Source organism: Ursus arctos, unplaced genomic scaffold (assembly GCF_023065955.2).
Source record: "Ursus arctos isolate Adak ecotype North America unplaced genomic scaffold, UrsArc2.0 scaffold_23, whole genome shotgun sequence".
Taxonomy (NCBI): Eukaryota; Metazoa; Chordata; class Mammalia; order Carnivora; family Ursidae; genus Ursus; species Ursus arctos.
This window is the reverse complement of record NW_026622908.1, coordinates 12,820,170-12,843,408: the sequence shown is the minus strand read 5'-3', so window position 1 is coordinate 12,843,408 and position 23,239 is coordinate 12,820,170. Positions and strand designations below refer to the sequence as shown.

General features: G+C 34.1%; 1 protein-coding gene and 1 pseudogene across 3 annotated transcripts in view; one reads left to right on the top strand and one right to left on the bottom strand.

The window, feature by feature from the left end:
- LOC113265101 (zinc finger protein 133-like) overlaps positions 1 to 23,239 on the bottom strand; it is a 50,699-nt gene that overhangs the window by 14,925 nt on the left and 12,535 nt on the right. The window lies entirely within an intron of this gene.
- On the top strand, positions 4,851 to 17,908 carry LOC113264935 (vimentin-like; annotated as a pseudogene).

Here is a 23,239-nt window from a genome sequence, read left to right as displayed (position 1 = left end):
GGTGAGACAGACTCAGTTGGCAAGAACTGCCATTCCTTTTTCTCTCTGAAAGGAAAACCAGATTCTAGAATTTAAGCCACACTATTATTATTTTTATGACTATTATTATTATTAACAGTGAAAATAATTTCACTAGGGAAACTATCGACACAGGAGTAAAGGATTAGGTATATAGAGATATCAAAGTCCAAAATCCTGATTTTATGAGGGAGCCGCCATATCAGTCCTAAAATGCCTACTTCTAAACTTCTCTTTCTATGATAAAAAAGTGAAATCCTTATTTTGCTTAAGCTACTCTTTAACTTTGTTTTGTTTTCTTTTTTTAAACGGAGTGCAATTGCTATTAATACATTAGCTTTACCCTCATGGGTAAAATTCAATCTGAATTTTAGCTTAAAATTGAAAAAGCTTTTTTCATAAATGAGTACCAATAATTATTTTATTTTACTAAGTGAGAAGATCAAATAAGAACAGAGTGGTAGGGGGCTTATCACAATGCCTGTCACAGAATTTGTAATCTGCAAATCATCATAATTATTGTTATGTGCTATTTGAGAAGCAGTGTTTTCCTTTTTTTTTTCTTTTTTTAAAAATTTTTCATTTTATATTACACCCGAGAAATCAGGCAATAAAATAGTTAATAACTTGATTTTAAGATAAATGTAATTGTGTTTCTTTTCCTGTGTTTTATTCCTTCTCCGTCCCTCCCAGAGGGAGAGAGAGAGATCATGGCAGAGAGGGGCTGAGGGAGATAGAGAATCTTAAGCAGGCTCCACACCCAGCGCTGAGCTGACACAAGGCTCAGTCTCACGACCCTGAGATCATGACCTGAGCTGAAATCAAGAGTAGGACGCTTAGCCAACTGAGACACCCAGTCACCCTCACATCTTTTTGTTCTTAAATCTAATATACAAATAACTATAAATTATAGGAATTATAAACACAGTCATTTTGGTGGATCCACTGGCCAGCATATATGATACACTGCTTTTAAAGTTTATTTTTTCTAAAACTTGCACTGAATTTAGGCCTTTGGAAAATCCTAAATGCACTTACCTGTATATCTCGAGATACTGGGGGGGGGGGGGGAGTGCATTAAAGTTGGATGAGCTAAAGCTATCATGAAAGCAAAAGAGAAAGAAAAAAAAGAAAATGAGAGAAAGAGAGAGGAAGAAAGAAAGAAAAAGGAAGGAAGGAAGGAAGGAAGGAAGGAAGGAAGGAAGGAAGGAAGGAAGGAGAAAGAAAGAAAGAAAGAAAGAAAGAAAGAAAGAAAGAAAGAAAGAAAGAAAGAAAGAAAGAAAAGAAAAGAAAGAAAGAAAAGGAAAGAAGGAAGGAAGGAACGAACGAACGAAGGAAGGAAGGAAAAGAAGAAAGAAAGAAAGAAAAGAAAGAAAGAAAGAAAGCGAAAGAAAGAAAAGAGAAAAGAAAAGAAAAGAAAAAAGAAAAAGGAGGGAGGAAGGAAGGGAAGGGAACTCTTATGAATTAAATTTCAGTTTCCATGCCTTTTAAATAAATGTTTGGCTTTTTACAGGGCTCTGGAAAAGCATAATATTATCACTTTATTCAGGAAGAGAAATAGAGTGCAGACTTTTTCCATCTTTAGTCTAAGAGATGTCCCATGTTCAAGCTCCCCAAGTGTCCTTGTTTCTGTGGTTTGAACCAGTAAGATCTGTATAAGGACTCTTGGTTTGGGGAGAGCATCAAGCCAAGTTTGTCAAACTGGTTAGATCAGTTGCAGACCATAAATAAAGAAATTACCCAGAGGGTCTTCAGGGATCTTAAACATTACATTTTGAATTTAACAGTCCTTATCTTGCCCAAGAGTCAAAAAACCAGACGCATAGGCATCCCCAGAAATAGACAGAGCTTTTTTAGTGTAGCTTTAAACTATCTTCACAACTTGACATGTGTGTTTCCATCTACTAATGTTTAAAAACAAAAACAAAAATGAAAACATAAATATAAAATAGAAACTTGGTCTTACAAATTTTCATCCATAGTTAACATGTTTATTTAAAATTTCACTAATCAATAACAGTCATTATTTTATGCCTCTCAACTTGACATAACCATCATTAAAAAAATATGTTCCATTAAAAAATGTTCCATTATTGACTTTTTTCTTGATACTCCTTTTGTCAATGTCTTTTACTTTCAATATACCTTTATTTGACAAAAAATGTGGAAAGGTCTTGTTTTCTTTTCACTCTGTTGCTTTAATCTTTTTCTCACATTTTATTTTTTTTTCAAAGATTTTATTTATTTATTTGACAGAGATAGAGACAGCCAGCGAGAGAGGGAACACAAGCAGGGGGAGTGGGAGAGGAAGAAGCAGGCTCATGGAGGAGGAGCCTGATGTGGGGCCCGATCCCGGAACGCCGGGATCACGCCCTGAGCCGAAGGCAGATGCTTCCGGGATCACGCCCTGAGCCGAAGGCAGATGCTTTAACCGCTGTGCCACCCAGGCGCCCCTCTTTTTCTCACATGTTAACCCATTTGTTTCTATTTGAGTGAATTCCAAAGAGATATCCTCTCACTGACTAGTCATCGGTGTCCAATCAAGATTGGTGTTTCAGCTGCCCCAGACTACTCAGGGTCTCTAGCCATGCTATCCCTATGCTACTAGCTTGGATAGTCCACATTCACACTCTAATAATTCTCAAGACATTAAGATGCTAATGAATCTAGTACTCATTTTCTCACTCATTCACTGAACCAAGAATAACCGCTATGTTCATATATACTTCTTGGCAACCACAGTGCTAAGTAATGGAGAAACAAGAGCAATAGGGCTCCTGCTTTCACGCATTTCTAGGCTGATAGAATACAGACAGGAAAATAGGAAATTATAAACAAGTGTGGTAATGCCACAGCGGAATTCCTGGTCAAGTGAAGCACACAGGAGGTATGCAAGATGGGGTGTCAGGAAAGATTTCCTAAAGGAAATAATAGCTGCAGCATAAAGAATAAAGAGCAATTAACTAGGGAAAGATAGGGTGGTGAGACAGATAGGGATATAGAACATTCTGGGCGGAATGATCAGAAAGAGCTTAGCAGATTTGAGAAAATGAAATTAATAGCATATGTCCTAAGAGAGAGAGAGAGAAGAGGGAGGGAGAGAGACTGGTTATACATGTTAGAGTAAGCACAGGAGGGAAACTCTAATATTAGAGGCTGGGGTAATGAGCTGAAAGAAAACCTCAGAAGGCATTACAGTGGTAAACAATGTAAATAATAGAGATGAATGTGACTTAAGTCAGAAAAGGGGTCTGGTAGGGGCGCCTGGGTGGCACAGCGGTTAGGCGTCTGCCTTTGGCTCAGGGCGTGATCCCGGCGTTTCGGGATCGAGTCCCACATCAGGCTCTTCTGCTGTGAGCCTGCTTCTTCCTCTCCCACTCCCCCTGCTTGTGTTCCCTCTCTCGCTGGCTGTCTCTATCTCTGTCGAATAAATAAATAAAATCTTTAAAAAAAAAAAAAAGAAAAGAAAAGGGGTCTGGTAAAGGCCTCTAATTTTCTAGGCTTCCACAAATCAGCCACAAGAGAATGGTCGATAGAACATAAACACAATTCTCCACATTAGTGTGTTTTTCAGACTCTTAACTCTTTCAAAGGTGCCTTCTTTCATCTCTCTCCAAATTCCACATCCTCTTTGATGTAGCCATCAAATGCATCCTCCCTCATGAAGCCTCCATTGAATTAACTGAATGAATGCATTTCTCCTTTCTCTGATTCTATATAACTCTGTTTAGTTTTTTCCCTCTTATGTAAAATCTTGAACATATGTTCTTGAGCTGTATATATTTGTAAACTTATCTTCGTCTCCCACTAGACAAGGACAGGTCTTAAACATCTTAGAATCCCCTATAATATGGTCATTTGTATTTTTATTATTAAATCACACATTATTAAATTAAATAACACTAATTAAGTATGGGGAAAACATTTAAAAAGAGATGTTATGGTTTTTCATAAGGCTTACATTATAACAAAACATTATTTCACCAAACGTGTCAGCCTGTTTAGGGTGGGGAGGTTGGAAACTCACAAAAGTTTATTTTATTTGTTTATTTTTTAAACAATCATCTGATTCTGTTAGTTTAGCTGATACTACTGAAACTATAATGTATAATGGAATGTATTTTTTCAGTTGGAAGAGCACCACCATTCACCATTGTTTAAAAAAACTGAAGAAAACACTAACTTGTAGGTGGATTAAATGGAAGAACAGACTCAAAGAAAAGTAATTTTATCTACTTTTGAACAGCATTTCTTTCTCAGGAAGATGAGATTAGCCACATATTTGAATTCATTTCTTTAATCTGAACACACTGGTTTAAAATAATTTGAAAACAACCATTCAACATATCTTGGGAACATCAAAAATACTTTTATTTTCTATTTAGATAAGATTATAGCTTTAGATAATCATCATTCCTTGTTTATTAGCGGAGGGTCAAGTTCCCTTATCATATAAAAAAACACAAAACACAACAAAATCTAGAATTCCACATACACTAAAAGTCATAATTACTGATCTTGTCACACACACACACACACACGCTCCTCAATGTGAATCTTATATTTGTGTCATTGAAGTTAAGAATTTGTCAGTGTAAAGCAAATGTACCTCATGTGTAAGAGTACAGTAATAATTATAATCACTGAGCACTAAAAGTACCACATCCTCCACATGTATTATCTTGTGTTTCTCTTATAACTATACAGAGCTATGTACTCTTGCTGTTTCAGTTTTGCAGAGGAACAAAAACTGAGGCCAAGAATGCTGAGATAAATTGCTCAAGGACACACAGCTAGAAAAGAGCAAAGCCAGAATGTGCACTCATATCGGTATGACTTCAGAATCCGAGTTCATCACCAACATGTGCTGTAACCTTAGCTCCACCACGCCCTGCAGGGAACAGCAGCACTTCTCTGTCTAAGCCTCTGACCCCTTTAGAGCCTCCAGCGTCCTGTCAGTATCTTTCTTTCTTTTTTTCCCCCATCCTTTACTATAACACAAAACCGGATTTTTTTGAAACCTTAAGAAATTATATTTTTTAAAAATCAAAATCCAATCAGATTGGTATTTATTCTAAATGATTATGTCCTATTTAGTCCTTTCTATCACTTTAACAAAAGTAAAGGAACTATAAAATCTGAAGAGTAGGGGCCAGCAACTTTGTGCAGAAAGAAATTGTTTTTGCTTTTGCTTTGTGTATGCATGTGTGTGTATGTGAACAAATTTATAGATTTCATACTCTATGAATTTGAAAGAACCTTAAAAAGTCTGATCGAGCTGACAGTCTCTCAATTCTCTTGAACATATCCCTGTCAAAAGATGACCTAATAGAGATGGGGAACTCGCTACCTGTCAAAACCTACAATTTTCATCTCTGGGTAACACTAAAATTCTGCCTCCTATTGAATGCAAACTCATCTCCCTAAATTCTGGCATTTGATCTTGATTATACCATTATGAAGCCAGAGAGAAGAGTTTACAACTCTTTCCTACATGTTATCTTTCAAATATTTGAGACTGACACAACTTCTTCCTCCTGTCATCTAATCTTCTTCAAGGTAGACACATCCAGTTCCCTCATCTCTTATTCAAAATGCTTTCAAAACGTCCTCACTGCCCTGAATGGGTTCAGTCTGGGTTTTGTTTTTCCTTAAAACTCAACAGCCAGAACTGAATAGGATGCCAAAGATGTACTCTTGGCCAGCCAAGTGGGAGTCCCAGTTCCTTTTCTGAGATACTCTTTTTCTATTAATTCCCAGTTGGATTCTATTAATTTTCTTGGCAACTAAATTCCACTCCTGTGTAACCAAATCATCAGTTAACTAAGATGCCTAAGACATTTCCAATATATGCTGCATGCAGAGCCACATAAGATACAACATAAGGTAAATTTTATTCTATTGACATCCTCTTAGATTCTGAATCTAATAATCCTTGATGGCAACGAATAGCCAACAGTGAGACTAACCATCATTTTGGTACACAAACTCAGATATCCCACCAGGCATTCATAAAATCAATAACATGTCATCCGTTAATTAAAATATTTTAAAGAAACATAGTCAAGATTTTTTTGGTAGTTTAGTGAAAACAATAGGGATCAAATTGTATTTTTAGAGGACTTAAAAATAGGCTAAATTGAAACACAAAGAAAAACATTTTCCTAATAAATACTATTAATAAAAATTAAATTGGTAGTTTAAAGTTACATACACAGTATGAAGCATAATATTTCTTCACAAAACAATTTCACATTTTATCATTTTATCTTAAATGTTCACCTTCTAAAATAAACTTTATTTTATTAAGGAAACCTAGTAAGACATTTCAAAACAAGAAAAATTATTTAATGTGTTACAAGCAAATCAGAATTTTCATGTTCTTTTTTTTTTTTTTAGACTTTTCATTTTCTTGTTTTCTCTTAGTCTTGATCCAAATACATGAATAATATGCATGTGTATTTTAAAATATTTTCTTTACTTCTATGACTATATTTCACAGGATATGTCTGACATTTCATACATTTATTTTTAGAATGTTCAGGAAGTAAATCAGCCTAGTAGAAAAATCAAGCTCTGCCTACCCAAATGATTTCAGTTTTCTGAAGTTGCAGTTCTCAATTTAGCCTTTCATGTTCTCCCTGTTGGCACTTTAGACTGGATACAGAGGCTAAAGCCCAGCCATCGGCACTTTTGTGTCACAGTTACAAAGAAAAGCAAACATCAAACTTCCAGTCTTCTGTATGCCACAGAGCAGTTGTGCCAGAAGGAGAAACAGTTTCCGGTGTGGCCTGCCCAAAATCTTTCTTCTTCAGAACTGTAGACAAAAACACTTTCAAGGTCTTTTCAGTCCAGGGAGAGCCAGAGGACACTCATGACTATGGGAGTTTTACTCCTCTCTTCTCATAGAGAGAGAGTTATCACGCAGGGAAATGGCCTGTTTGAATAACTTAAATGTGAACATTGATTTTTTAGCGCTTAAAATGTAAAAGTGGGGGAGGACACAGAAATGATGTGGGCGCAGATGTACCACAGCCCAGCTCATGACTGATATTCTCACTTAGGTCTCTGGGTATCTGAAACAATATGCACAGAATGGTAAATAAAACTACAAAAGAAAAAATGGAAAGAGAAAACAATCTTTAAACAAGAGGATTTTTGAAAAAAAAAAAAAGAAAAAGATTTTTGCTATAAAGCATGTCCAGAGTTATAAGAAGCTATCCCATAGCTATCCCACAGCTATGAAATGATCTATTTACCAAAGGCTTCAGTCTAAAAATCAGGTCCTTGTTAAAGATTGTGTAGGAGTACTTGCCTCTTCTACGAATTTAAGAATTTAGAGGTTAACATTGACACCTAGACAACAATGAAAGAGAATGAACTTCCAATCTAATGATGTTTCAGATGTACATATTTTCTATTTTGTAAAGGAAACATATATATCCCCTATCTTGTTTTTCATGAGCTTCATTTTAGTAATGGGGGAAATAAGGGGCTTTACTGAATATGTACTATGAAGTAATTTCAATGCATTTTATCATTTTTCCTAATTATAAGTATTAAATGTATAATATTTCCATTTTGAAATTAGGCTGTGTTAAGCAGGTCAAGTAACCTGGATAAAATTAAATAGTTGATAAGCTTTACAGCTGAATTTTAATTCAGATGCTTTGATACTAAGTCCAAAAACACTTTGGCTTTGATATATAAACACTAAATATATACAAGTGTCCCCCAACACACACATACATAAGCCTAAAACAGGGTTGGCAGACATTTTTTTGTAAAGGACCAGAATGTAAATATTTTAGATTTTGCTAGATGTAAAATGAGCTGTGTCACAGCTATTCAGTGTTGACAATATAATGTGAAAGCAACCATGAGCAATACGTATTCAAATGAGCAATGAAACTTTATTTACAAACCTGATTGAAGGCCAGATATGGCTTATGGGTGGTAGCTTGCCTACCCCTGGCTTAAAATAATGCAAAACCTGGAATAAGTTTTTACCTTCTGCCACAATAACATGAAAAATAATTGAAATGTTAACATAATGTAACAAGGAATAATCGTGTAATAGAATTCAAAGTTAAATAGCAAGAGAAAAACAACAGCAGCAGTTTCGAGGGAGTAAATAACCAACTATGTGAACTCTTCCTAATATTTTACCTATAGCTTATGCAGGTTTCAAGAGAGAAGCTGAATTGAAAAGCAATAGGAACTTAACAGAGACAACATACATAGTGAATTAAAACCAGAAGAGGTCAAGAACATGTGACCAATATGCAGAAAGGAAATCTCAAAAGTCCCCATGGTAAAAATGCAATTATCTAGAAGGAGAACTGGGTATCTGTAGAAGTCAAGGTGGCTGGAGTCTCTTGTGCAGAATACCACAGAAGAGAGGGCTCCAGAGATCTGCAAACACAGTCACCCTAGAGCTCTTAGCTGAGAAATGATTCACATATAATGGTGAGGAAACTAACCCAGACCAGTGAAAGAACAGTCAATAAGGATTATATTACCACTTAATCTGAAACAAAACCAAAGTCAGGAATAATTCTTGTTGTGACAAGCCAAAATGGAAAACAACTCATGATTCAGAGAGCATCAAGTAGGGTTATCAAAGGGTTTTGGCTAGGTAGTGGGGCAAAATTAGTCATAAATTCATGGCTGCACTGCTAGATTTTAAAATCTAACAGATTTTAAAAGCAAGCCTCTAGGGAATCAAATGTTTTCAAAATAACTGTGCTTCAGAACAAGATCAAGAATATTTATAGGGATATGAAAATATCCAATACCCAAGAAAGCAAAATTCACAGCAGTTGGTATTCAATAAAAAATTATCTGTATGCAAAGAAACAGACAATCCATAAGAAGGTGAAAATTTATTCCAATAGAAAGAGACCCAGAAATGGCACAAGTGATAGAATTAATAAACAAGAACATGCAAGCAGTTATTATAACTATATAACTATAACTTGAACTATATATGGTTCAAGAAGGTAGAGGAATGCTGAGATTTTGAATGGAGGATGTAGAAAATCCAAACCATAATCTAAATCAAACTTTAGACAAACAGAGAAATAAACATTGTTTGCAATAACACATGCAATAGCTGAGAAAAAGGGCAGATCAGTCACTGCAGAAGAAAATACTAATGAACTTGAAGACATAACAATAGAAACTATCTAGAATAAAATACAGACTAAGAAGAGAGAGAGAGATTAGAAAATAAAACATAAACAGAGAATCAGTGAGCCATGGATCAATTTCAAACAGCCTAATATACATACATATAATTGGAATCCCTACGTGAAAAGGATCAGGAAAAATACTTGAAGAAGTAATACAAAAAAATCTTCCAGTTTAATGAAAACTATAAACCTGCAGATCTAAGAAGCTCAATTAACCGTATATACTGAGGTAACGTTCATCCCCTTAAGAATAGACTACATTTCCTTTGATGAGGACCTGCCTAATAAAACAAAAATTTTCTCACCCTTGCCAACATAATGACTTTTTCAGAAAAATCAAATTTTTTTGCAACCTTGATCTTTCCTCTTCAAACAGAAATATCAAAAAATACACACAATTGCATATTTGAATCCAAAAAGGAATATTTTTTACCTTAGGATTCATCTTACAGGAAAGCAACATAACATGCCATTCAAACTGATATGAGATGTCAAAATTTTTGCTTTATCATTATCGTCAGTTCTATTTTTGCCCTTTCTAAGGCTTTAAAAAATAAAAAACTTTAGCAGGAGCTTCACTGTTCTTTATAAGAATTCTCTTTATTTACAAAACTATAAATATAGAGGCAATTTATCATTTCAAAGGTTTTTTGTTACTTTGGATCTAAAAATCTCAATTCACTTTCTGGTACTGTGACAATTGCCCCAGTTATTCATGGTCACATCATTTTTTTTTTCACTTAAAAGTGGGGAAAGAGTTAAACTCAGTCAATCTGAGTAGGGGTGTGACATCAGCTGTGAAATAAGTCACTCCTAGAATACATGTGTAAAAAACTTTGAGTTTTCCTAGTTTTTATATTTGTAGAAGCAATAGAAGCATAGTCACATATTAATAATCTAACTTAGAAGCTAGTCTTAAAATTCTATATGAAAGGAACAACTGAGCAATCTTTCCCATTATCTTTAAAAATTGTTCCATGGGGCACCTGGGTGGCTCAGTAGGTTAAGCGTCTGCCTCTGACTCAGGGCTTGCTGGGATCATGACCTGAGTTGGGCTCCCTGCTCAGTGGAGGTCTGCTTCTCCCTCTGCCCCTTACCGCACTCTTGTGCTCTCTCACTCAAATAAATTAAAAAAAAAAATCTTTTAAAAAAGTTTTTCCAAATACAACTCTTTGGAATCAGTTCAAGTATCCAGTCTTAATAAAAATAATCTTGCAATTTTGGAAATAGACCTTCCGTGTACAATCGAATCCAAAGATTCAAGGGATCATGAAGTGATAAGAAACTAATTTATTATTAGTTTTCTCACTGAATGAGGAAAAAAAAGACCTGTAAGTTTTATGTATTAATGGATCCTGAGATTTATTTGGGACTATCTATAAAGAAAAACGATGTCCAGCTAAGAACGTATACTGGAAAAAGGCCACACAGGGAGTAAAGTAGTGTTGGTCCTTCTCCTGATGACAAAATAAGAACAAATTAGTGACAATTATAGAGGAATTTGTAGCTGATTAAAAACAACTTATTTTAAAAACTCTCCAGAAGTTTCAGATAGAGGTTTGGTGGATATTTAGTTTCCATAGAGGGAACTGAGTAATAGGTAGAAAGCTAGAGGACAGTGAATTAAAATTCTGTTTTGAGGGGCACCTGTATGGCTCAGTTGGTTGGTTTTGGCTCAGGTCATGATCTCATGGGTCATGGGATCAAGTCCCATGTCAGGCTCTGCTCTGGGCAGGCAGTCTGCATGGTGATTCTCTCCCTTTGCCCCTTCTCCCACTTGCGTGTGCGTGCACAAGCGCTCTCTCAAATAAATAAATAAATCTTTTTTTAAAAATTCTGTTTTGAGTCTAAATGTGTTGCTCTAACGAAGTTGTTCCCACTACATAATTTTGTCTATTTAGTAAAATGAAATTCACTGATAATTCCCTTAATCCAATTCTAAAAGAATGTGAATAATGGATTTATTTTTTAACTTAATACTGGGAAAATGTTTTGAAATAACATAAAATAAAACCCCCAAAGTATTCCTCAAAGAAACATCCTAAGAACGATTTTGGTTCATATTTTTGAAACAGAATGTGTGCTGTAGCTTCTATTTTTAAATATTTAACTCCAGAGTGACTTTTATAGGAATTAATAGAAAATATACCGTATATGAGTCAGTGTAATGAGATTGATATGTTACACATCAAAGCAATGAAATTGATTCATAGGTATTCATAAACCCTAAATCATTGAAAATATTTCATATGGAAGTTTGAATATTAAAAAGAAATCATACAGACACAATTTTAGAAGTTCAATAATTCAGAATAGTATTCATAGGATTTTTCTAAACCAGGGCTTAGATTTCTTATCCTGATCTCTCTTTTCTGAGCAACTGCAATTTTGTTTCTTGTTTATTATTCTGAATTTCCCAATTGATAACACATAAAATAGCCATTAATGGCAGTATGGATAGTTATTTTAGCCAAAATTTTTAGATAAAGTCCTATAATTGGTCTCATTTGAGGTATCTGCTTTAGTGTAAGAAGGAAGAAGTTCACAGAAATAAATGCTATTTCTATTGTGGCTATGCCTGTGTCTGTTTCCCAAGTGAAATGGTGAGCCACCTATGCACAAGTCCAGATAGACTCAGGGTAGTCCTCAAGGTCTGCCATATCTGTTACTTGGAGACAAGGTCAATTAGAGTTATTCCAATCTGAAAATAAAACAAAAGTATATTTAATCTTTATCAGGTATTTTCATTGTCTGAAGTGGTTTCTAGCAGATTTTTTAAAGCAGAGTAATCCAAAACCTTCCTTTCAGAACAGTGTTACTTAAATAAAATGAGCCAAATGAATTTTTTTGTTGTTCTTGAGTTAATCAGTTTTCTTGGACAACTATTTCACATCCATGTAGTACGTCATTTCTCTTAGAAGAGGAGATGGGGCAAGGGGAGATAAACAAATTCATCCCAGCATGAAAGAAAGTAAACAAACATAGTCTTTTGTTTTTCGGGGTTTTTTTTTTTTTTGACAAAGTATCAAACTTTTAAGAATGCCATTACTTGGATTTTTGATGACTGTTTACTCTTTCAGGAGTGGTGGGTACGTAAAGGAAATACATTTATCTTTAATTTTGTTGGAGCAGACACTTGACAGTATTGTCCTTTGTACATTTTCCTTGAGTCCTATTCCAGATCTTTCTTGCCATGGTGCTTGGGAAAATCTAGTTGAAGGTTAACCTCTTAAATAGTTAGGGACAAATAAATGTAATCTGCATTAATCTTCAGCATGGATCTATAGATAACTCCTAAACTGCTAAATGTGACACAGCCATTCATCAGAACTGTGGACCAAATCTTTTCATGACTGGAAATGACTATTACCTAATTCATTATTAAGCTAATTATCTAGAATATTGTGTGGAAACAGTTTTATGTTTTCATCTATCACACTCTATAAAGAGCACTCTTCCAGAATGTCCCTAGGTAAATATTTTCATTAATTTTGGAAATTTATTATCTCATCCCACTTCCTCTGCCCAACTACCCTATAATATCTAAATGGGATTAGTGTTTTCCAAGAAGAAATGTATCTCACGCCTTCCTTAGCGCCTGTCCCTTTCCAGTTAGTCCTTTAACTTCTATCTCTGTGTCCCAGGAAGATAGCTGTACTCATGAATTACAATACACACACACACACACACACACACACACACACACACTACCATATATTATACTATTAGTGCATTTTTATTTTGTTCATAACATCACAAATGCATATTAGAATATATTTTGTATAATACTTAGCTAGCTAAAGAAACACGCATGGCAAATTAACATCACTGATAGGTCAATAATGCTACATAAGAAATCTATTATATTTCTAAAGGATGCATTAGACTTAAGCTAAACAAATAAGGTACTGTTTTTCTTATGTATCAAAAAATGCAAGGGCAGGAAATCCATGGATGGGGAAGCTACTCAATATTTCAAGTTCTGCAATCCTTAATATATTGGTAACATGTTTATTTCTGTTCTGCAATCCTTAATATATTGGTCTTTGTCCTTATGTTCGTCAGTGTACACTAAGGGAATAAGTAGTATAGGAAAAATAGCATCTGAGCACATTTATTTGTCTGGTGCCAAATTATATAACCTCACCTCCACCCACCCCACCCCACCCACAAACACACCTATCCACTCCATGAAAATATAGTGTCACTGTCTCATGTAGATCACTAGATAGATGTAGAAATGTATTGACATTTAAATTCCTCAAGCAGAAAGGTGAAAATGAATATAGATACACACTCCTTAGTGAATAAATGGTAGAACAGAGGTAAAGAAAGATGACAAAAAGACAAAAAAAAGTTGATGAACTTCTCACTAGAGGTGAGCTTTTCCTGAATCTTTTTTCAGGAAGTCATAATTCTGAATTAGAAGCATGGAACACCAGTAGGTGGTAGGTTAACCGAGATACACTGCAAAATTCAAACTAAGATATTCCTTATTTACTATTCTTTTCTATAGTCAGTCATCATACGGACTAAAATATCTGTGAGAGGATGCCTCCAACTCACTGCTGATTGTTTTACTTTGTACTTTGTGACAGCTACAGAGGTTTTATATTTTAGTCAGATTGTTTCTTTATTGTTTTGCTTTGTCTTTATGACAACTGTATCCATTTAAAATTTTGGAATGGGGCAATAGCCATGCTACAAAGATAACGAAAAACATTAGTCTTCACATTCATCCTTCCCCAGCCTCTATCCTTCTGCTATTCACTGAACAAGATACGACACTCAATAAAGTCTTACGGAAGACAATCAGAATACTTAGCTTGGTCTTTATGTATAACTGAAGGATGAAAATAGAGATGATTTAGACAGTTCAGTGTCTGTGGCATTATCTTTCTATGCTCTTAAAAATACAAAATTTAGATATTTATTTCAAAGATAAAAATTTCTTATGCTAAGACTACTTACATATCTATCAAAATATTCTAAGTGTCTCTTGCAGGTATAATACTTCCTTCTATTTTGGAAAATATTAAAAGTTCCATTTAGCTTTAAATGTATGTGTGTGTGTATGAAAAGTGATGATCAAGGAAAGTCACATAGATGATGGTGATGATGATGACGACAATAAAAGCTAAATTTTTATTGAGTTATTTCCTATGTCACACAGATTGTGTAAGCAAGTGCTACAGATTAACTTCACGTGAGGGTGGCATGCACTTCGCAGAAGCTAGTTAGAATCTGGGGTAACATGACTGGGTTCATGATAATATCAACAAAAGGATAGTTGAAGTTACAGTTACAAATGCATCTCATGAAGATCAATATATTGAGCTTTCTACGTATTTATCATCTTGGCCTATGTGATTAGTTCTTTTGAGTTACGTCTATGTATAGCATTAATAAATAAAATAAATTTTCTGAGAAGGAAAGCACTGTTAACTTACTTTATTATTCTTCCCACTATTATAGATATTATAATATTTTATACAATTTCTCACTCATGAAAATATTTATATAGAATAAATTGCAAAAAATGTAATTAGTACAGTATATGCATTAAGATTTAATGATACATTTATAATTTATCTTCCCAAAAGTTATATCATTTCACACTCCACATTGTCTATGAATAGAATTCACTTGTGGGACACCTGGGTGGCTCAGTGAGTTGAGCCTCTGACTCTTTTGCTCAGGTCATGATCTTGGGGTCTTGGGATAGAGCCTTACATCAAGCTCTGCTCTCAACAGAGAGTCTACTTGGGATTCTATTTCACCCTCTCCCACTGCCCCTCCCTCCCAAAATAAATAAATAATTCTTTAAAAAAAAGAATTGACTTCTGACTACTTATTGGGTCAGCACTGATTTTTTTTTAATTTGCAAAATTGTTGTATTAGAAAAGACTGTACTATTGTTTTTATTTGTACTTCATGCATTATTAGGAAGGTTAAGAATATATTTATATACTAATTCATTTTTATTATATTTATGATTTTTCTATTCATATCTTTAATTCTTCTATAATGATATATAAATCATTTTAATTATTTTAGAGCAGGATGCTACCTTTTATAGAAGAATTGTAAGGAGATGAACAACAAGAAAACTATAACATATTTGTGATAAATATAAATAATTACTATTGAAGAAAACACACATAAAGGTAGCTCAACATTATATTTCTTAAATCTAGCACAGCTTGCCTTATTTAAAAATAAAGCTAGGCAGCAAAATAAAAGTTTCAAATTGTAAACAAAAATTGATGTCGAGCCTACCTACATAAGGAAGAAAATTTATTTCATGGCTCTTGCCTTAGAAAATATGCTAACCCAAGGAAGAGTGAAATATCCTTAAGAAAAAAAAATGGTCTCTTTATTTTTAGTACCTACTCTCTCTTTATCAATATAAATATACCTCTAATTTTAATACATATATCCTCAACTTAAAATATGTCTCTCATAAAATAGCCATGTTGGGACCAAGTCATTTGTTAGAATTTAGAAATGTTTTTTAAAAACATTGCAAGAAAATAAGTAAAACATTCAACTAAAAATTTTTGATAAAAAGATTTTCACATACATAGGCAAAGGTCTTCTTCAGAAACAACCAATTTTTTTCTAATTTTAGAAAGTAGGCTTGTATTTAATTTGTCAATGACATTTATTTATTAACTACGTCATTATAAGTCCAACAATTTGATTGTATCCAAACTGATAGCACTGAAAATGTCAACACATTGACTCGTTTCATAGAGTTTAGTACAAACAAATCAAACAGCCAAGGTCAATCTTTATGTAACTTGTGGTGGGAAATGTCTTAAAGGGAAGGTTAGAAACTCAGTTGATCTACTTCTAATGGTCTGCATCCCCAAAGGTCATGCAAAGAAATTGTCACTTCCATATTTTAACTCTCTGCTGATGACATTACCTAACACGTTGCTTAATTTTGACTAAAAACATTCCTACAAAATAGTTCTTTTATAACTTGATGGCATGAAAACATCATTTCTTGGTAGAAATCAATATGCTTTTATTCTGATTATTATACCAAATGATTCATATTAGCTTACTGAATGTTCCTATCTATAATAATTTTCAGAAATGAATTTAATATTCAGTTACTTTACCCTTCAGGGATGTTTCTCTCTCCTCCTTTTTATGATCTTTATTTTCTGCTGCTAAGTCTTCAAATACATAAATGTGCACGCATGTGTGTATATAAATGTGCATCTATTTAATTTGCACTTAACTTCAAATCCTTTCTACAAAAAGATTTCATATACAATAAAGTATATATATATTTTTTAAATGTACATATATTTATCATAAAAATTAACAAAGTAAAATCACCTCCAAATCTTCAACTGGAGCCTGACATTTGGAAAATATACAGATATGAACAAACAAAGGAGGGTTATTGGGCAGGATATTTTTAATTCCCCCACGCACAATACTAATGTCTTTTGCACTGAATAAAGATATGACTTCTAAAAATCTAAATAAAGGCATATTAGTTCAAAAATTTTCCTTCTGTGTATCATGTATGGGAGAAATAAAGAAGCTTGGGAATGATTTTACAAAAAAGAACAGGAAAATTTTATGATACGGTAAAGGGTGGAGATGAGTGGAAAAATATAGGGAGAGAGAGCACAGATAAATGATACAAACGTGTTCAGGGAACTATGTACAGATTCAGTGCCATACACATATCTCATAAAATCCTAATCCCTGCAATGTGGCTTTCATTAAGTATGATTTTACATATGCACATACCAAGAGCGAGGGAAGATGTTTAAATAAATTACCATAGACAGTTAGCAAGCATCAGTAATAAAAATATAACTAACAAAAAGTTACTGTGTAAACAAATACTATAAGAGGCCTCATGAAATGCTCTGGCAGCACAAGGAATGATGGTTACGTTACTGAGATACATGGCGACATTCACCTAAAGCTAATGATACTTAGAAAACAAATATTTATCTAAATTCCAAGCATGTCCTTCTAAAAGGATATCAATAAGAGAGAGAAAAACATATGGAAATAAAATAAATTTAGATCTCAAAATTTTCATTGTAAGTAAAACTAAGTTTAAAATAAGCAGACAAGCCCTGAGTGATGTGCTCCAGCAGTGTGAAAGCGTGGGTGTGGAGAAGCTTCAGGAGGCTGAGGAAGGGTACACGTCCAAGTTTGCTGACCTCTCTGAGGCTGCGAACTGGACAATGATGCCCTACGCCAGGCGAAGCAGGAGTCAGATAAGCACCGGCAGCAGGTGCAGTCCCTCACCTGTGAAGTGGATGCACTCAAAGGAACTGATGGGTCCCTGGAACGCCAGGTGCGTGAAATCCACGTGAATGCCATTGAAGCTAACTACCAAGACACCACTGGCTGCCTGCTGGGGGAGATTCCGAACATGAAAGAAGGTCACCTTTGGGAATACCAAGAGCTGCTGAATGTTACAAGATGGCTCTTGGCAGTGAGATTGCCACCTATATGAAGCTGCCAGAAAGCAGGAGAGCAGGATGGCTCTGCCCCTTCCAAAAGCTTCTTCCCTGAACCTGAGGGAAACCAATCTGGATTCACTCCCTCTGGCTGACACTCAATCAGAAAGGATACTTCTGATTGAGATGGTTGAAACTAGAGCTGGGCAGGTTATCAATGAAACTTCACAGCATCACAACAACCTTCAGTGAAAATTACACACACTCGGTGCAGTAATATACTACCGGCAAAAATAAAAAAGAAATCCTTATCTTAAAGAAACAGCTTTCAAGTGACTTTCTGCAGTTTTTCAGGAGTACAAGATAGATTTGGAATAGGAATAATCTCTAGGTCTTAAGAACTAACACTCCTGAAAGATTTAGAAAAAAAAGTTTACAACATAATCTAGTTTATGAAGAACACTTGTGCTAGAATACTTTCTGAAAAGTATTTTTGAACACCATTAGAACTACTTTTTACCAACAAGTATCTGACCAACTTGTTTCTGCTTCAATAAATTTTTGGAAAACTCAAAAATAAAATAAGGCAAGCAATAGTCTCTCTCTCTCTCTCACACACACACACACACACACACACACACACACCCAACAGAAAGATTTAACTGAAAGAAACTGCTGTCTAACACAGATGAAGAACAGAAATCACTTTTGGAATTTGTGTCTAATTCCCCAGAATGTAATTAAAAATATATGGACATTTCCACACCCAAAAATAGATGAAAAATCTGTAAGAAAATCTGCAAGGTAATATATGGGAAAATTCTACACAGGAAACAACCTAATCTACTAACTAACTGTTGACCACAGGAGGGACAGACATCAAATGTGAAGGTGACATGGCACTGTGCTGAGCTGGTCATGTACGAAGAACACTGAAATCCTTAAGTAAGAATTGGTAAACACATAATTTCAAAAGTGGCACAAAGAAGCTAGCAGTTAGAATTCCTGGCATATTTGCTCAAAAATTAAGGGGAAATTGCTACACTGACTAAGATTTTTCCAGAGAGACCTGATTAAGTGTGTCTTGTTTCTCTACTTTGAAGTTCTTTGGCAAAATTAAAAATCTTGAGCAGAATTTTTGATAAAAGTCAAAAAAAGATCTTAAACCATTAGACATTGTGGTTAATCTTAATTTTATTGTTTGAATTCTGTATAATCCAAGCTTTCTAGAATGAAAGAAAATTAATTTTTTATCTTTACTAGTTATATTATGCATAAATACAAGTTTATTACTAAATACATACAAAAATATAAACACAATTTTGGAGTTTTTTGTATTTATGAGCAAATTTTATTTTATGTTATTTTTATGATATACCATTTTAATGCTCAGTAAAATATGTCAAATGCATGTTTTTATATACTTTTATTTAGCTTCTCAAACTGTGGAGTCTCATTTCAGTACATATCATCATTTTTAATACTGCCTAATATTCCATTTTATTTAAATTATTCCTTTCTGTTTTTTTAAGTTTTTTCTAAGTTGTCCATAAGTATTAATGTGATACACCTGCATGTCTACATGTGTGAGCAGGTCTTCTTATACTTGCCCTTTTAAAGAATGTTCTAGTAGTCTGAAATCAAATTCAAAAGGCCATAACTGGGCACCTGGGTGGCTCAGTCAGTTAAGCGTCATGGCTTCAGCTCAGGACCCTGGGATTGAGCCCCACACATCAGGCTCCCTGCTCAGTGGGGAGCCCGCTTTTCCCTCTCCCCCTTCCCTGCTCGTGCATGCGCACTCTCTATCAAATAAATAAACAAAATCTTTTTTTTTAAAAAGGCCATAATTTACTTCACTGATTAGTAGAAGAAACTCTCTAATATTTGAAGTTAAATATGTGTATCAGAAAAAAAATAACATGGAACAAAAACAGATAATGCTCTGAGTATTATCACAAACCAGGGAGAATATCGTAAGGAGGAAATGGGATCTTGGTTAGACTTCATAAAACTGAGATCTATTAAGCTAATAAAGGTTTTGAGGGGAATCTAATTTAAGGCATTGCTAAAGTCACCATTTATCAGATGTAAGAAATAAAAATATAAATATAAGAGGCTCAAAGAAAGAACAGGACTTAACATATTGGAAGACTTTCAGGTGTGAAAATGTTTCAACTCAGTCAAGTATAATTTTTAAATCGTTTTAGTTAAATTGAATGAGTACTGAAGTATAAATAATATCATTCTTTGTATAATGGTAGGGTAGTTGCAATTATGCATCGGCTTGGAATTAGGCATCACTAGACCTGAATCCTTTCATTTAGTGGGATTAAGAAAAACATAGACAGGGGCGCCTGGGTGGCACAGCGGTTAAGCGTCTGCCTTCGGCTCAGGGCGTGATCCCGGCGTTATGGGATCGAGCCCCACATCAGGCTCCTCCGCTAGGAGCCTGCTTCTTCCTCTCCCACTCCCCCTGCTTGTGTTCCCTCTCTCGCTGGCTCTCTCTATCTCTGTCGAATAAATAAATAAAATCTTTAAAAAAAAAAAGAAAAACATAGACAGTGAATAAAGCTAAAAGGTAAAAAAAAAAAAAAAAGCTCAGTATTTCAATCTATAGACTCTTAAAAATAAGAGAAAAATAATCATTTGTACTAATGAATTATATTCATATAAAAAAACCTGTCAGTAAATAACGCAATTTCATACATTTATGACAAGAACTTTAAGTATTGTAATTATTATTAATCAGTGTGCTAAATGTTAAATCATTGAGATGTTAATTGAAACCTGAGTAATTGAAAAGAAAAATAAAAACTTAAAATCATAAGAGAAAATACATGTCAAGCAATAGGGCAAAAGACCAATGTGTGTGTGTGGGGGGGGTGTAGGTGGGCGGGTGCGTGCTTGAAAATCAAAAAAAGTCAAAATAGTAGGAGATACCACTATAATACTCACTGAAGTTTCCACATTAAAATAACTCTGGATTTTAAATTTGAAAGCCAGATTTTATACAACATTTTAAGGGAAGTGATTCTAAATTTTACCAATAAGATAGTAACAATTTTAGTTGTATGATAGTTGGAATGTTTTTGTCTTTGAGGGTCCCCATAATTTTTAAAGACTCTTTTATGGAGCACATCTAGCAAACATTTTCTATCTATCTATTTTCTATCTATCTAGGCCTTTGTTCACCTACTACTGAAGTCATGTACTGTAATATAAAATACATACTTTTAGGAACAGGTGAAGTATAAAGAAATGAAAATACTTGATGAACTACTCTGTGCAGAAGGAGAATGGCCTGGGCGATGCAAAATGGGAGGGGATGTCCTTACTGGTATTTGTAGCTGCCCTTAATCTGTATGAGCTCACCAATCATTATGGTTCTTTCAGATTCTAAATTTATTTAAGATAATTCAAGAAATGACATCATTATAATTGCCTCCTTCAGATCAAGGGTAAATTTGATTTAACAAAACTTTTGGACACTTTCCCTGAAGCAAAGATTATTATTCATGGTGGCTTCATATAAAACTCTTGACAGCTAAGAGATTGAATTCTTTAAGTTTAGAAAATTCAGGAAGATTCTGCACTTTTTTTTTTTTTTTTTGGTCCCTGCTCCCTGACATAACTTACTCCATAAGCTTTGTAAACTAGTTTATAGAGGTTCAAATGCTCAAAACTGAATGATCTTTGAGATCATAACTTTGAAACAACATAAAAGGATTAAATGCTTCCTTTTTGGTTCTACAAATTAACAAAGAATACATTTATATTGCATGATATTTGAGACCAGGGTTTCACATCCTTTTTAGGAGTCTAACCTATTGCTGCCTATCATTTTAATCTCAACAATTGCTTTTCAATACTTTATAACTAAGATGGTGGATTGGTTTAATTTTAGAACTGTGTTGTCATCCTCCCTGGATGCTAAACCAATGAATATGAAGCAGTTAATAGACTAACGTGCAAACTATACTATTTTCTGTTCAATAAATGTATCAGTGCTACTGTGCTTAGTGGATCTTAGGAAAAGGACTGGTTATCATTTCATCTTCAGTTGCTTAAAGTCTACGTAAAAGATTCAACTTCTGAATTGAAATGAAAAGAAAAAAATAGGTAAACTTTAAACTAGACGTCACAATAGTTGGTAGGGTAGAATCTTTCTATAGAAGAGGGTGCTTGAGTTGGGCCATGCCTGGTTAACCCAGGCTCATGCCATCACATTGTGTGGTCCCTGTAAGAAGAGGCCAACAGTCAGGACTTAAATTACAGTGTGCAGCCTGTAATAACTATGCTTTATTTTGAAATACTCCTTATTGTATTCTTTTTCCTAATGTAATGTAACAATTAAAATCTCTATCACTTGGCATAAAATGATGAAACTGGCCAGCTAAACTCCTGAAGCACTTTCAGAATCCAAGATCATTAATTTGAGAGCCAGAATTATATATCCAACAGTTGTTTTTTTTTTTTAGCACATATAAAGTTGTCTCATTCTTGTCATAAACAACAACAAAGAGTCAATTCAGCCCTTTTCTCTCCTTTTGCCCCACTTTACGTGGAGCATTTTGGTAAGTTTTCACACAAATAGAATAAATTTCAAGATCTTTACCTTGTTTAAACAAAACATACCTATAAATAATAGCTGTACTTTTAGCTAATGTTTTCTCATGCACTGCTTCTAAAGTCCAAGATACGAGGTGGTTTATTAAGATCCAAAGTTTTGATGCAGGCATATACTCAGAACCAAGTCAACTAAAATTACCCACTCAGAGAAATTAGGTAAAGCCTCTTTAAACTATTAAGGTAATAAGTTACTTCCTTTGGTTAATTTACTTGTAAATCCTAGTTACCAAGATCCTTAATTGCAACCAAATAAATGATCTAAATATGCCAATTTGATAGGTTAAGCAACACTACCGAAATCTGCATTGTAATGTATTGTTAAACATGAATTATCAAAGTTGAAAGTAATCAGCTTTTAGAATTAATCTAAATTCAGAGCTTGATTTATATCAAGGCATTTGCAACTTGTTAAGTGAACTCATGTAATCACAAATCATTATTCAACTTTTCTTATATATTGATACCCTTGTTATGAATTGATTCAAAAAATGGCAACAGTGCTTAAGTACTTGGATTACAGGAGGCATTAATTTTTGTCTTTATACTTTTCTGTACTTTAATTTAAAATTATATAGTGTAGTATTCTGGAAATGAAATGTTTCTTTAAAAAGAAGGAACTTATTTCCTGGGGTTGTATATTTGAGGAGGTTGAGTAATATAAGGTATGGTTCACTAGGACATATAGTATAGACCAGAATCTTAATTTCTTAAAGAGTTCATATATAAGAATAAATAGAGCTACATGAGGAATATATATATACTGAAAAGTTTAATGTTAGAAAAATACATACAATGAAATATTACTCAGCCATAAAAAAATGAAATCTTACCATTTGCAATGACGTGTGGAACTAGATGGTATTATGCTAAGTGAAATAAGTCAGTCAGAGAAAGATAAATACCACACAATTTCACTCATATGTGGAATTTAAGAAACAAAACAGATGAACATAG